Below are 12654 nucleotides of genomic sequence, written 5' to 3'. Positions count from 1 at the left end.
TGTCTGAGCATCTGACAGTGTTGTGAATCCTGCAGAGAGACTGGCTGGACTGTTCCCATGAGGCACAGGGTCATGACTGATTTGCATATGCCTGGTCTGAACTGGTGTGGCGAACTGAGCTAAAGAATGATGATGGATTCAACACATATCTGTGACTGGGGGGTGAGTGTCTGAAAAGTGCCAGCGCTCCGTCCATCATCCCCTTGTGTTTCCTTTGCTCAACCTAATAGGTAGCCATTATTGTTGCGTGTGTGCAAAAGAATATTAACACTTAGTTTCGTGCGTATTCCAGACAGTCACAGACAGTATGAAAGAGCATTCCATGTTTCTTTCCTTTTACACGTTTAAAGTAGTATTCCATTTGATTAGTTGTAAAATGTTGAATCAATGTATCCTGTCTAAATAACCTAAAGATTACATTGTTCAGTTAAGGTTAACATTTTGCGTTCCCGTGAAAGGTTAAGCCTGGCAAAATGGAAAGCGTCAATTACACACTGCAATTGCACACTTTAAAAGCTTCATAAATGTTTCGGTCCGAACACCGTTTCTGGTCTCCCACTGTGATTTACATTACCTAAAAATAATGGTTTCACTGCAGGAGACCTACTTTTTGGCTTAAGTTCGAATGGCCAGCGTTGCATCCGTACTTGCTGTGCGTCTGTTCCTCACATACACAGCTAAATTCGTGACATGATGTACTTGCATTTTACCTCGCTACTGTGGCCCTTTTAAACCCAGAGTATTAGAGAGACAGATGATTGCTCTGCTGCTAGGAAAGCACATGCCATAGTTTGAAATTGAAAAAGCATGCAAACTGAAATGATTGCAGATGCATGAAAGGTGGCCTACTTTAAAAGATGAAGAATACAGACATTATTGCCACTATTCCTTGAAAACAATTTCAACACATCTAGATCAAAAACAATAGCTACTTAAATTCTACTTTGGTCTCTCGCTGGTCAAACTGTGGCTTTGTTGACTGCTGCAAGTACATCTGGTTCAATTCTGCTAAAAAAACTCCCACATCTTTTCTGCCCGTTGCTGAAATAAGCGGCGATCTGTAATCTAGGAACTATTAAACTGCACTAGTAACATACATTTCTTGAACAATTTAGGGTTATATGGTCGAACGTATTATCCTATAGGCAGATAATAAATACAGCCTTTGTTCCACCACACCGTTTGAAATTACCGAAGTGCAGCATTAAGTACAAAACCCTATTATTTGTATTAGCTCCCTAATATGAATTAGAAAGTGTAACATTGGCAAACCTAAAATGGTAGAAAGGGTTTCTTTGCCACAGAAAGCCAGCTGAACTCCCCAAGACTCACAGTGATTTCAAAGGTTATTTAATAATGAAAAAAGCGTATTGTGCAACTCCACTTTCAAAATAGTGTGCAACTTACTGCATTATGGACACTGGGGTAAAAGTAAGGGTCTGGGTAACAGAAAGGAGCTCTTAGACTAAAGAAAAGACAAATGACACTCAGCATTTTTCTTTACCTTTACTCCATTTACTCATTCATACTCGATTACTCCCAAATGGGAGCTGGTCAGAGGGTATAGTTACATTTCAAATTGTGTAAGCACCTTCCAGAATTACACAGATTAGTCCCAAATTAAAATTCATCGGAACTGCCTAAACCAGTACATTATACTGCACCATCTCAGTAGGAAAGCAGCTTTTTAAACAATTGACTAATAAAAAAGTTTGCATAAGCGCAAACCGTGTTTGCGGAGTGTTCAACACCTTTACAGTTATGGACGCTTCAGGAAAGAAAAACACAAGAGCAAAAACAAAAGATATTGAAAACGTCTGCATTTGTTGTTATTTTCCTAAATAGCCTTATGTTTGCAACACAAAATGATTTAAAAAACTAGCAGCAAAAACATAGTTCCAGTTTATTTACTCAGGGCCAGATCAAGAATCTTATACTGGTAGTGGACTGCGATGGCCTCCTGAAGGCTTTCGCCTGTCAAATCTGCTCAGTAAAATGTTCAAAACAGCACAGTACTACAGGAGGCTGTAGCTAGAATAGGGTATACAGCTTTCTTGGTATGGTCATCACATTCCATTGAGCTTTGCAAGTAGCTTCCTAGCCTGCAGCCTACAGGAACAAGCATTTGCAATGCAATAGGTCTCGCATTACTGATAGTTTGAGGTATTGGCATTGCAAATAAAAATGCAACGCCAATAGCTCATACTTTCAGTAATGTGAGACCTAGTGCATTGCCAATGATTGCATAGTGAGCCAGGAACCAGCATTGTATGTCTCAGTGCAGTACCGCAAGCTGCTCCTAGAGCTCCTTAGTGAGCAAGGCACCAGCACTGCATGTCTTGGTGCAGTACCGCAAGCTGTTCCTAAAGAAACCTAGTGAGCAAGGCACCAGCACTGCTTGTCTAGGTGCAGCACCACAAGCTGCTCCTAGAGGTCCCAGTGAGCATCATAAACTTTGAAGATAAGGTAAATCCACCATACCCATAATGCATTGCATGCAAGACAGTACCACAAGTACATTCAAACAGCTATGTCCATAAATATAATTAGTAGCTTTGAAATGTGACAAAAGAATTATATTAATTCCGAATAAGATTAGGTTGTACTCTAGGTGGAGCTGAGGAAGGGACATTTATAGAAGATCTAATATAAATGTGAGATGTGATGGGTGCAGTACCACAAGCTGCTCCTAGAGGACCCTAGTGAACAAGGCACCAGCACTGCCAGTACCGCAAGCTGCTCCCAGAGGTCCCCATTAAGCAAGGCACCAGCACTGCAAAAACAATTATTATATTAATTCTGATTAAGTTGTACAGCTGATGAAGGGAAATTTATAGAAGGTTTAATATAAATGTGAGATGAGTAGGTGCAGTACCACAAGCTGCGCCTTGATGTCCCTAGTGAGCATCATAAACTTTGAAGATATGGTAATTCCACCATACACATAAGGCATTGCACGGAAGACAGTACCACAGTACATTCAATATATACAATTCATAGATTTGAAATGTGACAAAAGAATTATTATATTCATTCCGAATTAGCTTGTACTCTACGTGGAGCTGATGAAGAGAAATTTATAGAAGGTCTAATATAGATGTGTAGGTGCAGTACCGCAAGCTGCCCCTAGATGTCCCTAGTGAGCATCATAAACTTTAAAGATATGGTAATTCCACCATACACATAAGGCATTGCACGTAAGGATACAGTACATTCAATATATTCAATTCATAGCTTTGAAATGTGACAAAAGAATTATTACATTAATTCCGGATTAGCTTGTACTCTATGTGGAGCTGATGAAGGGAAATGTATAAAAGGTCTAATATAGATGTGTAGGTGCAGTACCGCAAGCTGTACCTAGAGGTTCCTAGTGAGCATCAAACCGTTGGTCACATATGGTACTCCCCTAATGCATTGCATGCAAAACAGTACCATGAGCACATTCAAATAGCTATGTCCATATATACATTGATAGCTTTGAAATGTGATAAAACAACTATTATATTAATTCCGGATTAGGTTGTACTCTATGTGGAGCTGATGAAGGGAAAGTTATAGAGGGTCTAATATAAATGTGAGATGTGCAGGTGAAGTACCGCAAGCTGCGCCTAGATGTCCCTAGTGAGCATCATAAACTGTGAAGATATAGTAATTCCACCCTACCCATAATGCATTGCATTGAAGATAGTACCACAGAACATTAATATATACAATTAGTAGCTTTGAAATGTGACAAAAGAATTATTATATTAATTCTGGATTAGGTTGTTCTCTATGTGGAGCTGATGAAGTGAAATTTATTGAAGGTCTAATATAAATGTGAGATGTTCTAGCGAGTAAAGTAATCACTGCTAACCTTGTTTAGGACCAAGTGAGTGTCCTGTCTGAAGGTCTTCAAGAAAATAGTGCCTTGAGGTTGTAATTAAAACCTAGGGCGTAACAACATATGTAATAGGGGTGTCCTCATGGAAGGTTACAAAAAGAGACAGGGAGATACTAAGGACGGACTACAAAGCCTAATAACCCATGAAAAGCCACCATTTACAAGGGACAGGAGCCAATTAAAAAGATGGGGGGGAATGAGGCGAAGCTTTATTCACATATCCTGAATACAGCATGTCTCGAGGAGACAGTGCAAGCACTGCCTAGGCAAGACCTAAAAATGCCAGAGTGGATCAGCAGCCATTTCAGCCCTCTGGTGTCAGAGAATTCTGCAAGTTTAGAACTTATACAGAGAATGAGATGGTCTGAGTGAATTTGTTAAAACTATGGAATATCAAGGCTTAGGAATTCCTTGCACATAACTGGGTGTTTAACCCATGGGGTTACGTTTAAAGCCAGATATTCTAGTGTACTCTTCCTGATACCTTTATAAGTGAGACGGGATTTTGTATTTGAAGCAGAATCTGACTTTCTCACTGATCATTACAGTCGCTTGTATAGCCAAGCACTATCAAGAAAAATGTGCGTTTTGCTTTTCTCCTCTAACCAGAACACAGGGTTGTTTCCAATGGAAAGTAATCCTCCCAAGCCACCATGACTTTCTGGGAAGACATTGGGAATCAGACAATGTTTAGCGCTCAAAAGGTAATATGGGGATGAATTAGTGTACAGTATAAAACAGGCATCACATCTTGCAAACAAAGATGCAAAACTCTAACCAGGGTTTTGCGTTTGAATAAACACTGCACTTTCTTAATATCTCCAACAGCCCATATCACATATATTGACCTTAAAAATCTATGAATTAGTGTCTGAGCTACAAAGCAGGGGCGTCTTGAAATCCCCAGTTTAGCAGCTACAGCGGGGGTAGAGTTCTTGATGGGTCTCTTCTGTCTGCAACTCGTCAGACAAAAGCTCATAAATAACACGAAAAGGCGGGTGTGAGAGTGAGTGAAAGCATGGATGGATGGGTGGGTGTGTGGGCGAGTGAAAGGGTGGATGGGTGGGTGAATGAGTAGATGGATTGATGAATGAGTAAAAGGATGGATGGAGGGATGGATAACTGAAAGAATGGATGGATGGGTGAGAAAGAGAGGGTGGATAGATGGATGAATAAAAGGATAGATGAATAAGTGAAAGAATGGATGGATAAATAGTTGGATTAATACATAGCTCCCCCGCTTGGGAGAGAGCACCTTCGAGCACTACTGAGGGGGGGACAACAGGGTCTTATTCTGTAGAAAAAAGTTTTTTTCAACACACGGTGGTGTTAGTCCAACATTCACAGTTTATTAAACTCTCAATATGTTCTTGGTTTAATATAAATCACTGGATAGTTGGTATTCAAGATATCTTAATCAGCGAAGCATTGTTACACATGATAGCAAATCCCGATGCATTTCGGGCCACGCCCTTCCTCAGGGGTTACTCTACAAGCAAAAAACAGAAATATATGGAATCAGCTATACATACTCAAACTGACATGTTCAAAGCAAGATTAAATACAACAAATAAACTATGTGGGAGAAAAGCAATACTAAGCAAAATCAGGCAGTGAGCGACCAAAACTATAGTAAGAAACCCAAACGTGTATGAACTAATGCTCCGGTAGGAAATACCGGGCAAAAATTAACCTCTAAGTTTCCCTTGTTGACCCCAGGTCTATAACTGCATAAAGCAAAAAGCAGGGTACACATGCGTTAAGCGCATAGATACAACAGACAACGTGTACAAAACATGAAACGGCTGTCGGCTTGCTAGGTAACCTATAAAAATAATCAGGGTCCCAAGAGGGTACTTACAATAGCGTAACTACGCTAGAACTCCGCGGAGTTCCGTGTGGCAGACAGTAAAGGATATATATTCCTCCTTTTAATGCTGAAACCCCCTATCAGTCCCCCCCACCCCCAATTTGACAATTTGTGATCAGCAAGGAACGGCACAAGGTGCAAACCTGAGAAGATATGTACAGTGAGTAGGGTGGTTCAAGTCAATGATTCACAATCTTATTACACAGTTTGTTACCAGTTTCTTTTGAACCACGAGAGGGATGCGCCATCAGTTACGTTGACAGGTCGACGATGTTTCAATCCAATGACTTAGGATCATCTTCAGTACCGGGTTGGAGGGTTTGGACGGTCCTGGAACGAATTTCAAGGCGTGCGGGAGTGCCATATCCCGGAAGACATCAGCGCGATGGATGCAGGGAAGGCACTGGCAGTTAAGCGTGCTCCGATCCTTTCGCTCATCCTTCTATCCACCCTTCCACTTTGTCCATCCATCCACCCTGTTAATCCAACTATTTAATCAGTGGATGGAACTCGCACAGCTTATTCAAAACGATAAAGTTGCGCAGATTTTAAGTTCTGTAGTGTGCTCGGAGGTAATCACTGTCTGGCCAGGCAGTGAGGAATCCAAGAGAATTTTTGGAAACTCGCTGCCAACCCGAAAATAAAGGTATAATTTTCGAAATTTATGATATAGGGCAATTCACATAGGGGTCGAAAATGAGGAACAAAATATCTTACTCATTTTCTTTGTACATAATTTTCAGACGATTAAAACGAGAAAGCCCTGATGAGAACTTGTTGAATGACAAAGCAAGTTTGAAACGCGTCGGCAAAAGCAGGAAGGATTTAACTGATCTGTGTATTAACCAGACCACTGAGAAATCTGTATTTGTTACAATCAATTTGTCTCTTTTTTCCTTACTGCTAATAGCTTTACTTTCAAAATTTAGTTTTGCAAACATCATATAAAGACTAACGCTTCTCGTATTAATGTATTTACACTTTTATGTACATTGAATGATTGAATGTTTTTTTTTTTTGTCAAATGTTTTTTGTCAAATGTTTTTTTGTCAAATGAAGCAGAAAATATGTATATGTTGTACTGTGTAGATGTAGTGTTTTTCTCATGCAATTAATGTCTTAAGTTGATGAGATTTATAAAAAAAGTAAATGGTTTAAATAAATCAGACCATACAAATCAAAACAAAGGTTTGGTTTGTTGCTTTAATTAAGTAGCCATCAAAAAACTGCAGGGCCGGCATTTCTTTTTCTAAAAAAATGCTTCAATTTTAAAGGCAATTTTTGCCTCATGAAGTGAGAATTTGTAGTTTGCCAGACAGCACTTACATTTTTTTTTTAAAAGACCTTTATTGTACACTCTTCGGAATCAAGGAACACAGCTTAAGGCCTACAACCACAGGGGCCGGCCGCGGCATCTGTAATAGCACATCACGTCTTACGGATTAGAACACAGCCCTTTAGCCGACAACCCTAGGGCCCGGCGGCGTAGCATTGTCGAGCATACTTGTTAGTAACCAATTCACATGTCTGATGAATCATAGATCTAGCACTTTTTTTTTTTTAAGTGTTTTTTTTTTCCCTTTTTTCTCTAAACAACTTACAACTGAGTTCAAGATATCAAACTTTCACGTTGGTTCCTACCATGTCCATAGTGGCACATATGTTAGATATACATGTCTTTGGGGACGGAGATGTGGGGTAATCTGTGTGTAGTGGTATATCACAATGTTCCCTATTAAGACCTGCATTCTTCTATTCTTGTTCTAAGTCCCTCCTCCTCCTCATCTGAGCTAATGCTATCCTCTTCTGGCAACGGGTCACGGGCCCTGTATGCATTCCAGGCAGACCATACTTTGTTCCATTTACGGGGGCACGCTCTATTCACATATACCGCCGGTTCCGTCAACCACAGCATATCCATGTTTTTGCTCCATTGCGACACTGTGGGTTGGTCTGATGCACCCCATTTTTGAGCAATGTCTCGTTTTGCTACCATTATGGCTAGTGTGCCCCATATGTGGTCATATCTGGATAGGTCGGTCGGCTCCCATATATTCAATATACATTTGCGTGGTTCCGGTATCAGGGAGACTTTGAGGGTCTGTGAGAGAGTGCGCATTACTTGACGCCAGTATTCTGCTATGAGTGGGCAGTCCCAGAGTGTATGGAGCAGTGTACCCTCCTCGCCGCAGCCACGAAGACAATATGGGTGCGGTGCTTTATGTAGTTTGTGGAGCAGTGGTCTGGTGTAATATATGCGATGCAGGATTTTAAATTGTACTAGTCTGAATTTATCCGATATTCCCACCTCCCTCGGGGATGCCAACGCCTCATTCCATTCCGAGTCATCAATATCGCCAAGTTCCTCTGCCCACTTCTCTCGCAATTTCAGTGTAGGGTCTGTTAGGTTATTGAGCAGTTTCCGATAGGTGAGTGAAGTCGCATCGTGGTGCATATAGTCAGTGAGTAATCGGTCCTCCAACGGTGAGGATTCTGGGTTGTCAGTGTCTACCGGTATAGCCTGCAATAACGCGTGTCTGATTTGTACATATCTGTACGTTTCGTTTGGGCCTAGGTCATATTGTTGCTGGAGCAGGGTGAATGGGATCACCGTACCTTTATCCCATAGATCTCCCACTGTAGAAATGCCAATGCTGTCCCATCGTGCAAACCCCTTACTCTGCCGTAATCGCCCTAGCGCTTTCGTATCCCAGAGAGGGGTGAGTTTGGTGATCTTCCCCCTCCAGCCAGGTTTCGCCTGTGCTGTGTGCCACAACATAGCCGTGTGCCTCGTGGGGCCTATCAGCTTCGTGGCTTGGTGTTTATTATAGAGTACCGACAGCATGCTGTCGGTTCCTAATTGTGCCCTATCGGTCCTGTAGGCTGGATCCTCCCTCGGCATATGAATCCACTGGTTCACAATTTTGAGCTGGGCAGCCCAGTAGTACAACTGTAGATTTGGCAGTGCAATCCCTCCTTCATACCAACTCCTGTTAAGTTTGATATGTGCCGGTTGGTTACTCCATAGAAGGTAGAGACCAACGCTGTGACCTGTTGAAAGTACCGCGGCGCGACCGGATGTGGGGTGTTTTCCAAGGCGTATAGGAATCTCGGAAGCGCCATCATCTTATAGAGAGCAGCTCGACCGAGTAGGGTCAGTGGCAAAGCAGCCCAATATTTCACGTCAGTACGTAGTCTTTCCAGGGGAGGTTTTAGATTTTGTTCGAAGTATTCCGTCGCACTGTCGGTGATATATATTCCAAGATACTTGAAGGAGCCTGACACTAGCACGAGCGGGCAGTCAGCTGCCAGTGAGGGCTGCGGGCCCTTCAAAACGTAGATCACCGATTTCGCCCAATTCAGCGTGTATCCTGATGCCTTCCCGTGTGTGTCACAGAGTGCAAGGAGTGCTGGGATGCCCCCGTCTGGATCTGTTAGATATATGAGAATATCATCAGCGTAGAGCGATACTCGATCATCCCAACCTTCCTTCCAACTAATCCCTTTCAGTAACGGTGTTGACCTAATCAACGTAGCCAGTGGCTCCAAAACCAAGGCAAAGAGCAAGGGGGATAGGGGACAACCTTGACGGGTTCCCCTCGCCAATGGGAATGTGTGTGAGATGTGGCCGTTGGCGGTGACGTGAGCGACAGGGTTGGCATATAAGAGGCGGATCCAGGCTATGTATTTAGGGCCAAAGCCCATACGGGACAAGACTGCGAATAAATACTCCCATTCCACCATGTCGAATGCCATTTTGGCATCTAATGAAAGGATCACCGCCGGCTCTGACAACGAGGAGGCTTGCGCCAGGACCCCATGTACACGTCTGAGGTTCAGGGCCGTGCTTCTGTTTGGCATAAAGCCCGATTGATCGGGGTGGATCAACAGTGGGAGATGGTCCATCAGTCTATTAGCTAACAGTTTTGCGAGAATTTTCGCTTCGGCATTGAGAAGGGAAATCGGGCGATATGACGAGCAATCTGTCGGAGGTTTACCGGGTTTTGGTATCGCTACGATCGTTGCTGTACGTTGATCCAGCGGGAGTTCCGCCTTCGCCAAGCTCTCCGTATACATTGCTAACAATGGCCTGCTGAGTTTGTCGGACTGGAGCTTGTACCATTCTATGGGGAACAGCACTTACATTTGACTTTTTTTATGGTTTTCATAGTGGGCCCTCAATTGCTTTTCCTGCCTTCTACACATCTGCTTTAAAGACCTACGGTCTTCTGAGAACCTGAAGGCGTAGGTGTGATTGCGCTTGATCCTGGTGCTTTAAAGCGGGGCCAAGGGTGTAAAGGCCAAGTCTAACCAGGAGGTATGATTTGAAACGTCTACATCGACATTGGAAGAATGCCTAGGAATGGTGGAATCTAAAAGCTGTGCAAGCACCGGCAGTTCTACTTTATGCCATACACGTGAGAATGGCCATAATGGTTTAGCTGAAGGGGGAGAAAGTGACTTTAGAGTAGTAAATGTACAGGAATTTATATAGCGCAAATCACCAAGCGGTTTCTAAGCGCTTGCTTAGGGAACCCGTCCTGGTATTCCCCTGTGAGATAACCCCGGCAGGGTATCCGCAAGGTGAAAGCCAGGCATCCCGCCGCGAGGGGTCGTTGTGGAGATTCCAAGGACATTTTAGGACTCAAGACCCCGCCGAGCCGGGAATTGAACCCTGGTCCCGGGCTGACCTCTGCTTCCAGGTCTGCCTCCTCTAACCAGTGAGCCACACTGTCAAAGAAAACCGCTCGATGGTCAGACCAAACAAGAGGAAGGGTTTTAAAGTTTTGTAGCGAGGAATTGTTCAAGAACATGCCATCTGGAATATGTTGGGCAGAATGTCAAGGGGTTGTAACCAATTGTTCAAATCTAGGTGAGGACATGGTAGAAAGAAGGTGAGCTGTATCCTTATCAGGATTATCTAAATGGAAATTGAAATCTCCGATAACTGTGAAGTTGATTGAGTAATATGTCCGCCTGAAGAAAGCTGCTAAAGTCCTGAGCAAAGGCAGCTTGGGGTCCTGGAAGACGATAAACTAATAGACCTCTGAAAGTTTGAGAAGTGGATAGAGTAATGTTGAGTGCCACTGTATCATAGAGAGAGGATGGAACTGGGGTGCAGTGAGTGGTAAAATTAGAGCGGTAAAAAAAGGCAATCCTGCCTCCGCATTTACTAGGATTTTTTTGTCTAAATATGGAAAAACCAGACGGGAATGTGGACAGGATGTCCGGTGTAGAAGATTAGTCAGTCCAAGTTATCGTGATGAATGTGTACCATTGTAATTGGGAATCAATAAATGAAGAGCATTCTACACTATGCTTAACTAGCTAGCATGTGTTACTGAGAGCGAAAAGCCCTAACTTAGTATGCAAGCTGGATGAAGTTTTGCAGAAATGATTTGGCACCGGGAGAGGAGCCGGACTGAGGTTTAAGTCGGTAGGTGCCGATGAACAACGCAAGGAAACTGAGAAATCACAAACAGAGCAGTGGGGAAGAACAGCAGAGGGGAATTGTGCGGGTTTGAGATTCTTACCTGTTTATTCTAAGGCCAAAAGGGATGCCCAGGGAATAGCACAGGTTTTTGGAGGAATAAACAACCAGGGGGGCTGGCACTATGGTTTTGCCTTTATCTCACCTTCAGTGGGCAAGTTGCGCGGGTGCTCTCTAAGTTGCTGTAAAGAACCCTCCATCACCAAGGGGTGTTACAGGAGGCAGGATTGCTCACATGTTGTAACGCGGCAAGCAAACTATGTAAAAATGCATGGCCAAAGAAAGTATGAGCATTAACTGGGATCCAGCAACCCAGGACTTCATACCCAGGCTACCCTTGGAATGAAGCCTACTGGTAACACAAGACTAAATTAAATGAAAAGGTGAGGACAAACATAAAACATAAGCAGAATAAAAATGGGACACATCCCGTGTTAATATGGCACCTGCCAGGGAGCCGGGCACCTCCCAAAAGATGGCAGCAGAGCTGACCTACAACGTACTCAAAAGCAGAGTGTCTAGTAGCATTTGGCAGCTGCATTCAGATGCTCGGACACACTGTGAGCAGCAGTAAATAACCCTCTATCACCGCTTGGCTTGCACTGTGTATTGTAATGTGGCATGAAAACTATGTTAAAACGAAAAAAGGATTGGCGGAGGAAAGTATGGGCATTAGCTGGGGTCCAGCAACCCCTGTCTTCAGACCCAGGATACACTTGAAATGAAGCCTACTGGTAACACAAGACGTAATTACATGAAAAAGTGAGAAAAAAGTTCACCTTTAGTGACAATTCAGGTGAGGATACTGTTGCGTCTGTTTTCTTGCCTTGAAATATAGGGGGACCTGCTGCATTTATAAATCCATATATTACTATAGATTGTATGATTACATCATGTGACATCAATTCTGTGCAGAATTTCTGAGGGCAATTCGAGAGCGAAGATTGCTTGATGTGACCGAATCCTGCATCTCACAAACCAAAGGCAAGCAAACACACGTGGAATGCTCATTCTGCGAGTGAGCTAGTGACAGGTTACTCTGCAACAATAGTCATTGAGAATGCAACACTGTCAGTTTTTGTCTAGCACACAAGGAGAAAACAAGCACTTAGCTCATGGCTTACTAAAAAATCCTCAAGATCCTTGAGCCAAAAGCTCACAGGTTGCACACAGCATTGCACAGATATAACTACACCACAAGGTCATCAAACAAGCTATTTCATTTACTAAGTGAACCCTCATTAAACAAAAAACAATAGATGGTTGTTCACGCTAAAGAATTGCTTTACAATTCCTCACATTAACCGAGAGAATAGAAAGATCATTAGCACTCATGAAATGGACTTTGGACTAAAACCATCTCCACTATTAATTCACTTTCCTCCTGTCATTTTATCTTCAATTACA

General features: G+C 42.9%; 1 protein-coding gene across 2 annotated transcripts in view; it reads right to left on the bottom strand.

Annotated features, from left to right (window-relative positions):
• The window catches only part of DIAPH2 (diaphanous related formin 2), a 4230744-nt gene that overhangs the window by 3717906 nt on the left and 500184 nt on the right, over nt 1–12654 (bottom strand). The gene's annotated exons all lie outside the window — the stretch shown is intronic.

Source organism: Lissotriton helveticus, chromosome 4_1, assembly GCF_964261635.1.
Source record: "Lissotriton helveticus chromosome 4_1, aLisHel1.1, whole genome shotgun sequence".
NCBI classification, from domain to species: Eukaryota; Metazoa; Chordata; class Amphibia; order Caudata; family Salamandridae; genus Lissotriton; species Lissotriton helveticus.
This window is presented reverse-complemented; position numbering and strand designations above follow the sequence as displayed.